Source organism: Chiloscyllium plagiosum, chromosome 11, assembly GCF_004010195.1.
Source record: "Chiloscyllium plagiosum isolate BGI_BamShark_2017 chromosome 11, ASM401019v2, whole genome shotgun sequence".
NCBI lineage: Eukaryota > Metazoa > Chordata > Chondrichthyes > Orectolobiformes > Hemiscylliidae > Chiloscyllium > Chiloscyllium plagiosum.
This window is the reverse complement of record NC_057720.1, coordinates 17844497-17860625: the sequence shown is the minus strand read 5'-3', so window position 1 is coordinate 17860625 and position 16129 is coordinate 17844497. Positions and strand designations below refer to the sequence as shown.

General features: G+C 41.2%; 1 protein-coding gene across 2 annotated transcripts in view; it reads right to left on the bottom strand.

The window, feature by feature from the left end:
- Nucleotides 1-16129, bottom strand: part of rpap2 (RNA polymerase II associated protein 2) — a 129360-nt gene that overhangs the window by 41390 nt on the left and 71841 nt on the right. The gene's annotated exons all lie outside the window — the stretch shown is intronic.

Below are 16129 nucleotides of genomic sequence, written 5' to 3'. Positions count from 1 at the left end.
TAGGTAGATGAAGACAGGAAGAAGGTTATAGGTCAGAGAGGAGGGTGGAGCAGATGGATGGGAAAGGCGACGAACAGGTCAAGAGGGCAGTGCCAAGTTGGAGGCATGGGATTGGAATAATGTGGGGAGATGAGAAAGGAGGAAATTGGTGAAATCCACATCCCATGTAGTTGCAGGGCCCTATGGCAGAAGATGAGGCATTCTTCCTCCAGGCATCGGGTGGTAAGGGTTTGGCGAAGGAGGCGGCCCTGGACCTGCATATCTTTGACGGAATGGGAGGGGGAGTTGAAGTGTTCAGCCATGGGCGGTGGGGATGGTTGGTGCAGGTGTCCCAGAGATGTTCTCTGAAAATTCCATATGTTGGCGTCCTGTCTCCCCAATGTAGAGGAAACCACATTGGGTACAATGGATACAGTAGATTGCATTGGTGGAGGTTCAGGTAAATTTCTGTCGGATGTGGAAGGATCCTTGGACGGAGGTGAGGGGGAGAGGTCGGTGCAGGTTTTGCAGTTCCTGCGGTGACTGGGGAATGTGACGTGACTGGGAGGTGGCTGGTGATGGTAGGGGGTGGGCGTGGATCTGACAAGGGAATTGTGGAGGGAATGGTCTCTCTGGAATGTGGTTAGATGTGGGGAGGGATGTGTGTCCCTGGTAGTAGGGTCTACTTGTAAGTGGTGGCAGTGGCAGAGGATGATACGATGTATACAGAGGTTGGTGGGATGGAAGGTGAGGACCAGGGGGTTTTGTCCTTGTTGCATTGGGAGGAATGGGTTCAAGGGTGGAGGTGCAGGAAGTGGAGAAAATGCACTGGAGGGCATCGTCGGCCACGTGAGAGGGGAAAGTGTAGTCTTTGAAGGAGGCCATCTGGGATTTTATAAGGTGGAATTGGTTATCCTGGGAACAGGTACGACTGAGGCAGAGGAATTGGGAATAATGGATGGCGGTTTTATAGGAGGTAGGGTGGGAGGAGGTGTAGTACAGGTAGCTGTGGGAGTTTGTGGTTTTGTAGTAGATGTCCGTGGTTAGTCAGTCACCAGAGGTGGAGATGGAGAGGTCCAGGAAGGGGAGGGAGGTGTCAGAGATGGTCCAGGTGAATTTGAGGTCAGGGTGAAAGATGTTAATGAAGTTGATGAAGTGTTCAAGTTCCTTGAGAGAACAAGGTAGCGCCAATACAGCCAGTCAGTCATCGATGCAGCAGAGGAAAAGGTGGGGAGGTGGTGTTGGGATGATGGACTGTTCCACATATCCAATAAAGAGACAGGCATAATTGGTGCCCATGGCTACCCCTTTGATTTGGAGGAAGTGGGAGGATTGGAAGAAGTCGTTAAGGGTGAGGACCAGTTCAGCCAGGCGAATGAGGATATTAGTGGAAGGGCGATGGTTGGAATGGCGTGAAAGGAAGAAATAGAGGGCTTGGAGGTCTTCATCATGGTGATAGATGTGTACAGGGACTGGATGTCCATGGTGAAGATAAGGTGTAGGGGGCCAGGGAAACAAAAGTCTTGGAGGTGGTGAAGGGTGTTCCTGGACTAAGGGAGACAGGACAGTGTTAAGGTATGCGGAGAGGAGTTCAGTGGGATAGGAACAGGTGGAGACAATGGGTTGACCGGGGAAGTCAGGTTTGTGGATCTTTGGTCGGAGGTACAATCGGGTGGTACAGGATATGCGGATATGGAGGTTGGAGGCTGTGGATGGGAGATCCCCAGAGATGATGAGGTTGTGGATGGTCTGGGAGATGATGGGAGGTGAGGTCGTGGTCAAGGAAGTAGTCGGTGATGTCTGCAAGTTGGCACATGGCTTCACCAGTGTAGAGGTTGGTGTGCCAAACTACCATAGCGCACCCCCCTTGTCCGAGGGTTTGATGGTGATGTTTGGGTTGGAGCGGAAGGAATGGAGGGCTGTGCATTGCAAGGGTGGGAGGTTGGAGTGGACAAGTGGAGTGGACAGGTTGAGGCGGTCACTGTCACCGTGGCAGTTAGAAATGAGGAGGTCAAGGGTGGGTAACAGGCCAGCACGAGGTGTCCAGGTGGATGGGGTGTGTTGGAGGTGAGACAAGGGGCCTTCAGTGGATGGGCAGGCGGTGGTCTTAATGGAAAAAGTGGGCCGGGAGGCAGTGGCAGCAGAAGAAATGTTAAAGGTCACAACACATGTCGAAGTCATTAATCTGGGAACATATAGGGACGAAGGGGAGGCCTTTGCTGAGGACTAAATGTTCATTTTCAGTGAGGGGAAGGTCTGGGGGAAATAGTAAAAACATGGCAGGGCTGGGATCTAGGACCTGGGGTGGACCAGAACTGAGTGTCAGGGCAGAGACTGTCACTTGTGTGGGTGTGGTTATGGAGTCAGGAGTGGTGTCACCAATGGAAGTGACACCCACCAAGGGGCTGAAGTAGGGTCTACAGTAGTGCCCACATAGGCGGAAGTGACATCATGCATGACGGCAATGGTGTTGCAGACTTTCTCCTAGTTATACTATAGAACCCCCAAGTAGTCAATGGGAAATTGAGAAACAAATTTGTAAGGAGATCTCAGTTATCTCTAAGAATAATAGGGTGGTTATGGTAGGGGATTTTAACTTTCCAAACATAAACTGGGACTGCTATAGAGTTAAGCGCTTGGATAGAGAGGAATTTGTTAAGTGTGTACAAGAAAATGTTCTGATTCAGTATGTGGATGTACCTACCAAAGAAGGTGCAAAATGTGACCTACTCTTGGAAATTAATGCAGGGCAGGTGACCAAGGTGTCAATGGTAGAGCACTTTGGCACCAGCGACCATAATTCTATTAGTTTTAAAATAGTGATGGAAAAGGACAGACCTTTTAAATTGTTCTAAACTGAAGGAAGGCCAATTTTGACAGTATTCAGGAAGAACTTTCAAAAGCTGACCGGGCGCAGATGTTTGCAGGTAAAGGGATGGCTAGAAAATGGAAAGCCGTCAAAAATGTGATAACGAGAGTCGAGAGACAGTATGTTTCTGTTAGGGTGAAATGCAAGGCTGTTAGGAGTAGGGAATGCTGGATAATGAGAGAAATTTAGGTTTTGGTCAAGAAAAAGAAGGAAGCATATGTCAGGTATAGACAACAGAGATTGAGTGAATCCTTAGAAGAATATAAAGGCAGTAGGAGTATCCTTAAGAGAGAAATCAGGAGGGCAAAAAGGGGACATGAGATCGCTTTGGCAAATAGGGTTAAGGAGAATCATAGGGTTAAGGGATACATTAAGGACAAAAGGGTAACTAGGGACAGAATATGGCTTCCTGAAGATCAGCAAAGCCACCTAGGTGTGTAACCGCAAGAGATGGGGGAAAATACTAAACAAGTATTTTGCATCAGTGTTTATTGTGGAGAAGGACATGAATGAAAAAGAATGGAGGGACATAGATGGTGACATCTTCAAAAATGTCCATGTTACAGAGCTGCTGGATGACTAGAAACACAAAGGTGGATAAATCCCCTGGACCTGATCAGGTGTAACCTAGAACTCTGGGAAACTAGGGAAATGATTGCTGGGCCCCTTGCTGAGATGTTTGTACCATCAATAGCCACAGGTGAGATTCTGGAAGACTGGAGGTTGGCTAAAGTGATGCCACTATTTAAGAAAGGTGATAAGGAAAAGCCAGGGAACTGGGCAAGTTGTTGGAGGGAATCCTGAGGGACAGAAATTACTTGTACTTGGTAAGGCAAGAACTAATTATGTATAGTCAACATGGCTTTGTGCACGGGAAATTGTGTCTGACTAACTTGATTGAGTTTTTTGAAGATGTAACAAAGAGAATTGATAAAGGCAGAGCAGTGGACGTGATCTATATGGAATACAGGGAGAACTAAGATAGAGGGTGGTTTTGGAGGGTTGCTTTTCATAGTGGAGACCTGTGACCTGTGGTGTACCACAAGAATTGGTGCTGGGTCCACTACTTTTTGTCATTTATATAAATGATTTGGATGTGATCATAGGTATGATTAGTAAGTTTGCAGATGACACTAAAATCAGAGGTGTAGTGTACAGCGAAGAAGGTTGCCTCAGAGTACAATGGGATCTTGATCAGATGGACCAATGGGCCGAGGAGTGGCAGATGGAGTTTAATTTAGATAAATGTGATGTGCTGCATTTTGGAAAGGCAAGTCAGGTACCTCATACACTTTAGTAAAATGCTGGAGAGTGTTGCTGAACAAAGAGACCTCGGAGTGCACGTTCATAGTTCCTTGAAAGTGGAGTCCCAGGTAGACAGGATAGTGAAGGTGGTGTTTGGTACGCATGACTTTATTGGTCAGTGCATTGAGTTAGGAGATCATGTTGCAGCCATACAGTACATTGGTTGGGCCATTTTTGGAATACTGCATGTAGTTCTGATATCCCTGCTATAGGAAGGATGTTGTGAAACTTAAGTGGATTCAGAAAAGACTTATTGAGGATGTTGCCTGGGTTGGAGGGCTTGAGCTATAGGGATAGGCTAAATAGACTAGGGCTATTTTCCCTGGAGTGTCAGAGGCTGATGGGTGACCTTATAGAGGTTTATAAAATTTTAAAAGGGCATGGATAGGATAAATAGACAAGGTCTTTTCCCTGGGGTGGGTGAGTCCAAAACTAGAGGGCATAAGTTTAAGGTAAGACAGGAAATATTTAAAAAGAGACCCAATTGCAACTTTTTCACAGAGGGTGGTGCGTGTATGGAATGAGCAGCAAGAGGAAGTAGTGGAGGGTGGTACAATTACAACATTTAAAAGGCACCTGGCTAGTTATATGAATAGGAAGGGTTTAGATGGATAAGGGGCAAACACTGGCAAATGGGACTAGATTAATTTAGGATTTCTGGTCCGTTTGAACTGAAGGGTTGGTTTCCGTGCTATACATCTGTGACTTCACTGAATGGAGAATAGGCTTTTTTTGGGGGGGCGTGGGGAAAGAAGGCGCGGGGAAAGAAGGCGCTGACTGATTGATACCTTCTCCTGTGCTCAGAATTTGGCTTCAGTTTAATAAAGTTGGCAAAAGCATATTCTCGTGCTCCTATTATCCCCCCACTTCCCAAAATGTTTCCTCCAAACTTTCTCCAAGTTTCACTCCCTCATCACCTCCTTCCTATAAGACTGATATATCTTAAAAATGACAGATGTTCCACATAAATGTTATTATACAGGCTGGGAATTCTTTATCTGAAAATCTCGAACAACTGATTTTTGGATAAAGGATAGTTTCGCTTTTCTGATCCACTTATTCCTGTAGATCTGTTTGGGCCCTTTGGAAACTCTTTGTGGAAGATCATTTTGGCTATGTGGTTTACCATCAAATTTTGTTTGACAACATTCCTGAGAAGCATGTTGAAGATGTTTACTACTTTAAAAAGGTACTTTAATAAATGCAAATTGTTACTACAGCAAATTCCACATTCTCATAGTGATATCTTGCATTTTGAATCTTGATATGTATCCTGACAAACCCCTTCATGATATTAAAAAAACTGCAGATTTTGAGGATCGGAATCAGAAACAAATCACTGGAGAAACCCAGCAGTTCTGGCAGCATCTGTGGAGAGAAAGCAGTGACGTAACCCTTCTTCCTAACTGACAACAGTTAGGAAACGCCAGGATAGAGATAGAGATAGAAAGGTGGAAGTGGAGCCCAAAGAGAGAAACAGAGAAAGAAAGTTAGGCAAGGAGATGGTCGATAAAAGCTGATAATGGGATGGCTATGCTGAAAGCACACTGTCATGATAGGACCTGGGGTGTTGGGATTGGTAAAGAACATGGTTTTAAAGGGCTATCAAATTATACTTCACTTTTCTACAGAAATGAGCCCCAACCCTATTCAGTCCTTTTAGGAAAGCCTTCTCTCTGCTGGTATGATCGCAGTAATTTCACCGTGTTAGCATTTTTACCAATATAACCTGCATGAATACATTATGTGTAACTAATTTAGCTCTAATTATTTTGTGCAAAATGGCAAAAGATTCAAAAATGTAACACTATAATAAAATTCCTGTCAATTAGAAATGGTGTACTTTAAAGAAACACTGCCAATGACCTGGAGGAGCAGAGGTGTATTTTGCTGCTGCACAATTCTACTTGATGAATTTTCATAAATGATATGGCTTCCCCAAATTCTCAGCAGTAAACATTTACCTGGAGTTTCCTGCATTTTCAGTAGAATTTGGCCAAAAACAAATCAAACGAACACAAAAGACTGACAAATTTCAAGGAGATTATGCCACGTAAATAGAGTTTGCTTCTTTATGGCACATCACAAAAGCTGCTAATCTAGTCCAAAAGATGTGCAGGTCAGCTGATTTGGCCATGCTAAATTTCCCATAGTGTTAGGTGCATTAGTCAGAGGGAAATGGGTATGGGTGGATTACTCTTCGGAGGGTTGGTGTGGACTTGTTTCCACACTGGAAGGGCCTGTGTTTCCACACTGGAGAATCTAATCTAACCAAATCTAAACATCTTTGTTTGAAAAGGGACAGACAGACAAACAAACAAACACAAACAATCTGGTAGGCCAGTTTACATCTGTTATCGGGAATATGTTTGAGTCTATTATGAAGCATGTAATAGCACAACATTCAGAAGTACAACACGTAATGAAGCAGAGTCAGCATGACTTCATGTATAGGACATCATGGATGACAAATTTACTAAAATTAGGAGGTAACAAACAGGACAGATAGAGGAAGCAGTGGATAGGTTTGGATTTTTAGGTTTGATAAGGTATCACAAATTAGGTACTTAAGATAAGTGCCCACAGTGTTGGAGGTACAGGCTATTCTGCTGTAACACTCATTTTGTTAACATGATTTCGCTGTAACTCAGTTGATGAATTGGGGACACAATTTCTAAAGCGTTAGCTTTTAAAATGTGTTGGCTGTAATGCAATTACATCACCAACACTTTGAACACTGCTTCTAAAGTGTGATTTTTCTATAATGCAGGATTACATAAGAACCCAACCATTGCGGTATAGAAGAACTACCTGTAGTATATTAGCAAAGATAAAAGACTGGCTAATTAATAGAAGACAAACTTAGAAGAAGGGGAGTAGTGGAATGTCACAGGGATCAGTGCTGGCACTACAATTATTTACAATAAATGTTAACGATTTGGATGAAGAACCACAGAAGACACAAAAATAAATGGCAAGGCCAGTAGTAAGGAAGACACAAAAACTCTGCACCGGGATACACACAGATTAAATTAGAATGTAAAATTTGGTAAATAGAATATAATGTGTGAAAGTGAGCTTTTGCATTTTGGCAGGAAGAATAGAGGAGCTAAATACTATTCAAATTAAGACAGACTGCAGAAAACTATTAACCAAAAAAAGGGTTTTGGGATTTGTTGCCGATGATTCGCAAAAAGCTAGTATCCAAATTTGGTAGGTAATAGGGAAGATAAATGGCATGTTGACCTTTATTTCAAAAGGAACACAGAGTATAAAAATAGGGAGATTTTACTAAAACTACATAAGGCACTCGTCAAACCACAGATGCAACAGTTTTAAGTCCCTTATTTAAGGGGAGATATACTGGCACTGAAGGCAGTCCAGAGAAATTCACTAGGCTAGAAGGGCTGTCTTATGAGGAAAGGTTGAGTAATTTGGAATACAGAAGAACCAGAGGCAACTTTAGTGAAAAATACAAGACTGTTAGCGAAGGTGTTAGGGTAGATGCAGAAAGGTTCTTTCCCCTTGTGGAAGAGTCTAAGATAGAAGGCATGACCACAGAATAAGGGATCACTCATTTAAGACAGAGGAGGAAGAATTTCTTCTTTCAGAGAGCAGTGAATCTGTGGAATTCTGTATAGCGGGGACTGTTGAGACTGGATCATTCAAAATCTGCCTATATTGAATATAATTGATCAGGAAAGGAATTAAGGGTTATGAGGAAAAGGCAGGAAGGTTGAGTTGAGGATTATCAGATCAGCCATGATCTCATTGAATGGTGATACAGACTCGATGGGCTGAATAATCCTTATGGCCTTTGATGTGACTCTTAAAATTAATTTGTACCCAAAAATATTATAAGGTGATTTTTAAAAGCTTTTTAAATCCTTTTCTAAATTTACCAAGGAACTGACTACTGTCCATCAACATAGATCGTAAATGCTCTCTCTAGTTTTTCCATTAAGAAAAAAGCTCATTTAAAATCTGGATATCAAGATGTGGTGAACCAGATACTAAAATACTCATTTTTGTGATACACCGATTCTCAAGAGTATTAATAAAAATGGCACATGTTGCCAATCTTAAAATCAAATCACAGAATCTTTTAAATCTAAATTTGAAAACAACTTACATTCTAAACAGCCACCTGAACACATTGGTCTGGAGAACATTTTATTTTCAATGCTATGTAAATGAGTTTGAGCAAAAAATTAACTTTGTAAAACGAGTACAATTTGTACGTAGACAAACATTTAGACTATGATTTAAAACATTCATCTGACAACTTAATGCAAAATGATTCAGCTAATGTATGTTGTAATAACATCCAAACAAAAATATGTTTTTCAAAAATAACTTGGCATATATTTTGCATCTCACATTTCATGAGACCAATCTTTTCTAATCTTTGTACTGATACCAAACTCTCCATAATACAGTATGCAAATAAGTTTGATTTATTATGGTTAAATTAAGGCACAAAATCTGATTATAGCTAAACTAAGAAGTACTTTCTGCAGCTGGCTCTGTTTTCCCGATTAATAAAAGCTGTGCGTCTGATTGTCAGCTGCCAACCATCATAGATAAGGAAGTGCAAATATTTTGCAGACATTGGATTGTCGAACTCACTAATAACCAAGGCTCATAAAAAGTCAATGTAAAAAACCAAACTTACTAGCAAGGAATTAATTACTTCTATTCTTAGTGACTTACGTTCCATTATAAACTGTATTAGTATATCATAAGAAATAGGAACAGGAGTCTGCCATTCGGCCTTGGAGCCTGTTCAGCCATTCAATAAGATGATTGATCTAACATTTCTCTCACCCACTTTCCTGTTTTTTCCCATAACTCATTAAGAATGTATCTCAGTCTTAAATATACACAAGGACTCTGCGGCAAAGAGTTTGAAAGATTCACAACCCTTCACCCGTTTATTCTAAGGCTCTGCCCTCTGGTCCTAGATTCTCACATGGTGGAAACGTCCTCTCAGTATGTATCCTGTCAACCCCTTAAGAGTCCTGTGTTTCAAGAGATCACCTCTCATCTTTCTAAACTCCAGTGAGTAGAGTCTAAACGTATTTAGCCTTGAAGACAGTCATAAGACAACCCCTCTGTACCAGAGATCATCTTGGTGGATCTTCTCTGACCTACCCAATGAAATGATATCTGTTCTTAAAATAAGGGGACTAAAACTACTCACTGCTCCAGATGTGGTCTTACCAGCAGCATCTTGTACAGTTGCAATAAGACTCAAACTCCAAACCCCTTGGAACAAGGGCTAACATTCCATCAGCATTCCTGATTACCTGCTGCACTTGTGTTAGTTTCCTGTGTTTCAAGAAGAACCCTCCCAAGTTTCTTTGTGATGCAAATTCCTGCAGTTTATCTCCATTTAACTAATATTTTATTTTTTTGTTCTCCCAACCAAAATGAACAACTTCACATTTTCCCACATTATTCTCCATTTTCCAAATTTTTTGCCCACTTGCTTAACCTATAATCTCTCTCTGCAAACTATATGGATCGTCTTCACAACCTGCCTTTCTACCTGCTTTTGTGACATTTGCAAATTTTGCTACAATACATTCACATCCTTTCTCCAAGTCATTAATAAAAATTGTGAACAGTTGCAGTCCCAGAACTGACCCCAGTGGAACCCACTGGTTACAAGTCACCAACATGGAAAAGAACCCCTTATCCTCAGTTGCTGTTCACTGCTTATTAGCCAATTCCCTATCCATGACAACGTACCACCTCCAACACTTTAGACTCATTATGACTTGACCTTTTGTAATGTACGTTATCAAATTTTTCTGCGAGGTCCAAATAAGACAAATACAACTGGTTGCCCTCTACCCACACTGGTTGAGACTTCCTCAAAAATCTCTAATAAATTAGTCAGACAAGATTCCAATTCATGAAGTTATGCTGCCTGTGCTTGATTAGATTAAGATTTTCTGCTATTACTTATATAATGTTCTGCTATTACTTCCTTAATGATTGACTTCAACACCTTTCCAACAATAGATGTTAGGCTAGTTTGCGTATAGTTACCCTCTTTTCATAAAAAAAAACACTTTGCAGAAATGTGGCTTTCACGTTGGATGCACCGTTTGGACAAAAACACAAACATTACACTGTAGAAAATCTGCAACTCTAGAAATTGAGAATAATGAAATGAAAATAATACTAGTTTAATATTAAACAAGCACATTGCAATAATAAACAAAAATCAGACATGCATGGCAAAATATAATTCTCAAAGATATTATTTAAAGCTGACAAAACAGAAGTTTGTGATGCCAAATTGGTCAATAAGAGCTTAGAATGGAAACATCCAAGATACACATTAAAAAAATACCACAGAATCCTAATCAAAATCAAGAGTGACAGATTATGACTTCAAAACTACAGGTTATGGGCCATACTGCCTCCGAGTAGGTAGCTTTCTCAATTTTATTCCAGAGCTACTACTTCCATGCATTGAGACTTGTAACTTGAGCGCTTTTCAAAATCTTATAAATTATCATGGTAATACTGTATCACGAGAAATCAAGTTACTTCAATCCTGATTTTCAAACACAGATGGATGACAGCTTACTTAAGTGGTGAATAACATGAAGGGGCCAAGCAGGATTAATTTTTTTTTCATCTAGCTCCTTAGCAACTCGTGTTTGATTGGAAGGCAATATAACTCCATCTGAAATTTTGTTTCTCTCTTCACAAATGCAGCCAGGCCTGTCAAGTTCTTCCAGCACTTTGGAAATAAAAACAATCTCCAGTAGTCCTTTGCTTTAAAATGGTTATCGGACTGGTCTTTCCCAATTTTCCATTAGGTTTTTATTATAGGCACAATAATAGTTCAGCTGTTCTTTTTAAGATATTTGTTCTGGTATTTCATTGTCCCGGCAATCTTTCAAACAATTACATGACTCTCAAAACAATCAAGCAATTTCAATGGTCTACTAGTCTTAGATTTTGTGCCTGACAGAAGAGATTTCCAGGACCCAAAATCTCCAGACCTCTTAAAAGACCTCAATCAAGCCAACTCTTACCTATCCTTTTGAGCCCTCTAAATAAGTGAGCAACTTCCTTGTTCTGGACTCCTTGCAATCAGTACATGTACTTTGTGTAAAGGGCCCAAAAACTAAACACAGTGCTCAATATGGGATCTCAATATGGTCTGATACAATTTCAGCATCACCAATGACCTATTAGCCATCTATAGCTTTAGATCCTAAATTTTATTTGCCTTGTGTGCAAACATTGAACTGAGGATTTTAATGACCTACTTGACAAAACCGTTCATGATTTATGGCTGTTCCATAGGTATCTTTGTCTTTCTACCCATCTCTGCAATGAGATGTTGCCTTTTACAACAAATTCAATGAGGGATCCCCCTCTTCCTTTTATTGGGAACTTCTCCAAAATAGAAAAAGTCAACACAGGCTTACTGATGAAGTTAGGTCTAACTCTAATAAGATTAAAAATCTTTGAATTATTTCACTTCCTGTATTACTGCATTTATTTCTAACCCAGATTATTAAAACAATTATAATTCTAAAAAGATGCATTCCATCTGAATGGCACTGAGCATTGAAAATCAAGACAAAATGCAGTCTTCAGATAAAGTGAAATTATAGACCAAGAACACAGATGTTATTTAGCCTCCATTCTCAAATACTTATTTCAATTCTTCTTTTAATATTTCCATTAACAGGTCATTTGCCTATAGGTTTATTGTATACTGAGTAAACTCGCACTCATATCAGTTCAATTTTTGAAAAGAAAGTATGTTAAAGAAAAATATAAATGTTTCAAAGAAAAAAATGAACAAAGTTTTCAAATATACAAAACATTCATTAAATGTAATCAAACAACCAAACTAATTTTTTTCTTCCACTTCCGATTTCCAAGTTCACAAATATACATGTCCATTTGCCACTGTAGTGGGTAGTGACATATTTTCAGAGCTGACCACAATACCCTGACAGGTGATAATCAACTGCAGTAAATGATAAACTTTATCAAGTCTGTGAAAAAATGCTCACCTGTGCAAACTTTGACAGAGATAATATTCATAAAATTGATTATACTTTTAATACTTTCTCTAGCAATAATCAAATGAACAATGTTTAGCGATGTAAACACATGCAGTTTCTCTCAGCAGCTGGACGAAGGTTAATCCTTGAAACTAAAACTGAACAGGCAGTTAAGTGGATAATAGGTCTGACGAGGATAGCACAGTAAATACACTATAGAAAAAGACTAATGGCAACTATTGGTTGATAATATGCAGGCATCTTCACTGCACAAAGAGTTCTTTTAAAAAAAAACTAAATTATGAACATTTTATTGCTGCTTAATATATTGTAATTTAATTTCATTATACTATCTGCTTGAATAAGTTCCACAAGTTTTGCCTAATGCATCTCTCTACCTATGTATTTCAATACCCTTCCAAAACCCATTTTGTACATCAAATCTGAACCCTCTTTCTCTTCAAACATGTACTGAAGTTCCCACCATCCACTCAAGGGTCATATGTCTGCTTTCTGACTGTGCTCTTCCAGTGAGCATTAAATTCAATTTGCTTTTTTTAAAAAAGTGCATGACCAGCTGATCTAGAGACAAGTCGTCAAAGACATCAAACAAACAAGGTGGGACAGCATTGGGATATGGATAGCCAATTAATTCCCTTTAGTCTGTTCCACTATTCAATAACATCTTGGTTGATTTGTTACCCAGCGCCACACATACACACTTTGTCCTATATCCTTTCAAACCTATTGGCTAATAAAAATCAGTTTTAAGATTAGGAATTAACGAGCATTAAAATAGAAGACATTGCCAATTTTCTATTACACTTAGTGTATAGAAGTGCTTCCTGGCCCTGCTGAGGAAAGCCAGATTCTAACTTTTAGATTATGCATCCAAGTTCTTAATTCCCAACAGGCAGAAAATATTTCCATTTCCAATCAACTCTCCCTAATCCTCTGAAAATTTAGATTAAATTTTCTAATTTCCAGAGAATGTAGTTCATATAATTCAACTTTGCAATTTGGCACCTAGTTATCATTCTGCTGTATGCTGCACCAATTTAAAGGGCATGTTATGTCAATCAAACTGGCTGTTTTGTCCTGGATTGTGTCATACTTTGAGCGTTTTAGGTGCTGCACTGATCCAGGCAATTTAGAAGTATTCCATCACACGCTGGTATCCACATGATGCACTGCAAAAACTCACCAAGGTATTTTAGGCAGCACCTTTCAAAGCCGTGATTACTACCATTTAGAAGGACCAGAGAATCTAGGTACATGGGAACACCCCAACAGTAAAGTTTCCGTCCAGCCATTCGCCATCCTGATTTTGAAATATAATCCGGTAGTATCAGTGTTGCTTGGTCGAAACCTCGGAACTTCCTCCGTAACAACATTGTAGAAATAAATACATCGCATGGACAGGAGCAGTTCAAGAAATCACTTTGCACCACCTTAAAAAGGGATGGACAATGAAACACTGGCCCAACCAACATCTCAGTTGTTTTAAGACCCTTGCTATTCATCTTATCTATGCCTTTCATGAACAGGGTTTCTAGCCCAACAAGTCTGCGCTGACACACAATGCCTTTCTAAACTAAAAACATTTTGCCTCCAAGTGTTCTACATCTCTATTCCCTGCCTATTCATTACCTGTCAAAATGCTTCTTAAACATTGTTATTGCATCCACCTCCACGACCTCCTCTGGCAGCATATTCCAAGCACTTACTATCCTCGGTGTAAAGAACTTTCCTCTCGCATCTCCTTTAAACTTTCACCCCATTACCATGAATCTACGTCCCTTAGCAATTGACATTTCTACATTGAATGGATAATTGAAGTCTTCCCAATGCATGCCTTGCATAATGTAAACTTCTATCAGGTCGTCCCTCATCCTCCGATGTTCAAATGGAAACAAACCAATTTTGTCTAATCTCACCTAATACTGTCCAAACCAGGCAAAATCCTGGTAAACCATTTCAGTCCCTTCTTCAAACTGCCACATTCTTCTGGGAGTGTGGCAAATAGAACTATCCACAATATTCCAAACATAGCCTAACAGCTGCAATATGACTTGCTGATTTTTATACTTTATGTCTTGATCAAAGAACGGAAGCATGCCATATGCCTTGTTGACCACCTTACCCCTTATGATGCCACTTTCAGGGAACTGTGGACTCTACAACCAGAACCTTCTGTATGTTAATGCTTCTAAGGGTTCTGTCACACTGTAGACTTCCCTCCTATATTAAACCTTTGAATATGCAGCACCTCAACTGTCCAGCTTAAACTCCATCTGCCACTTTACCCATGTGTCCATGCTTATCTAAATCCTGCTATATCCTCTGGCAATCCTCCTCACAATCCAGAGCTCCCCCAATCTTTGCGTGCCCTGCAAACTTAATCATGCCACTTAATCATGCCACATTCATTCTTCTCCAGATCATTTAAATATATTTCAAACAGCAGGAATCCCTGTCACTGGTCACAGATCTCCAGTCAGAAAACACCCTTCCACGGTTACTCACCCCTCAATGGCTAAGCCAGTTTTGTTTTCATCTTACCACAGATTCAATGTCACTTCACTTTTTCTAATAGCCGACCATAAGGGATCTTATCAAAGACCTTGCTAAAGTCCATACAGACAACATCTACAGACTAGCCCTCATCAGTCATTTGTCATTTCCTTTAAGAAATCAAATCAAGCTTGAGAGACAGGATATTTCCCTTTCAAGGCCATGTTGCCTATCATTAATAAGTCCATATTTTTCCACTGCCTGCCTATGGTGGTCTTCCTGGTGATCACCCAACTTTTCTGTCTGTGTAGCCCTTATTGGTGATGAGAGCAGATTGCTAAATGTGCTATCCACGACATTCTCAGCCACATGGATGCTACATAGTGAGAGTCTAGATTAGTGTGGTGCTGGAAAAGCACAGCAGGTCAGGCAGCATCTGAGGAGCAGGAAAATCGACGTTTCAGGCAAAAACCCTTCATCAGGAATGGAGGCAGGGAACCTCCAGGGTGGAGAGATAAATGGGGCGGGGTGGGCTGGGGCTGGGGAGAAGGTAGTAAAAAGTACAATAGGTGAATGGGGTGGAGATGGAGGTGATAGGTCACAGGGGAGGGTGGAGTGGATAGGTGGGAAGGGAGATTGGCAGGTAGGACAGGTCATGGGAATGGTGCTGAGCTGGAAGGTTGGAACTGGGACATGCAGGTCCTGGGCCTCCTCCACTGCCGCTCCCTCACCACCCAACGCCTGGAGGAATAACGCCTTACCTTCTACCTTAGAACACTTCAACCCCAGGGCATCAATGTGGACTTCACCAGTTTCCTCATTTCCCTTCCCCCCACTTTACCTCAGTTCCAACCTTCCAGTTCAGCATTGTCCTCATGACCTGTCCTACCTGCCAATTTCCCTTCCCAGGTGGGAAGGGAGATTGGCAGGTAGGACAGGTCATGAGGACAATGCTGAGCTGGAAGTTAGGAACTGGGGTAAGGTGCGGGGGAGGGGAAGTGAGGAAACTGGTGAAGTCTACATTGATGCCCTGGGGTTGAAGTGTTCCGAGGCAGAAGATGAGGCATTCTTCCTCCAGGTGTCAGGTGGTGAGGGAGCAGCGGTGGATGCGGCTCAGGACCTGCACATCCTCAGCAGAGTGGGAGGGGGGAGTTGAAATGTTGGGCCACAGGGCAGTGTGGTTGATTGGTGCAGATGTCCCAGAGATGTTCCCTAAAGCGCTCTGCGAGGAGGCGTCTGTTCTCCCTAAAGAGGAGACGGCATCGGTAGCAACGGATACAATAAATAACATTGGTGGATGTGCAGGTGAAACTTTGATGGATGTGGAAGACTCCTTTGGTGCCTTGGATGGAAGTGAGGGAGGTGGTGTGGGTACAGGTTTTGCAATTCCTGGTGCCAGGACGAGAGGGTGGTTTGT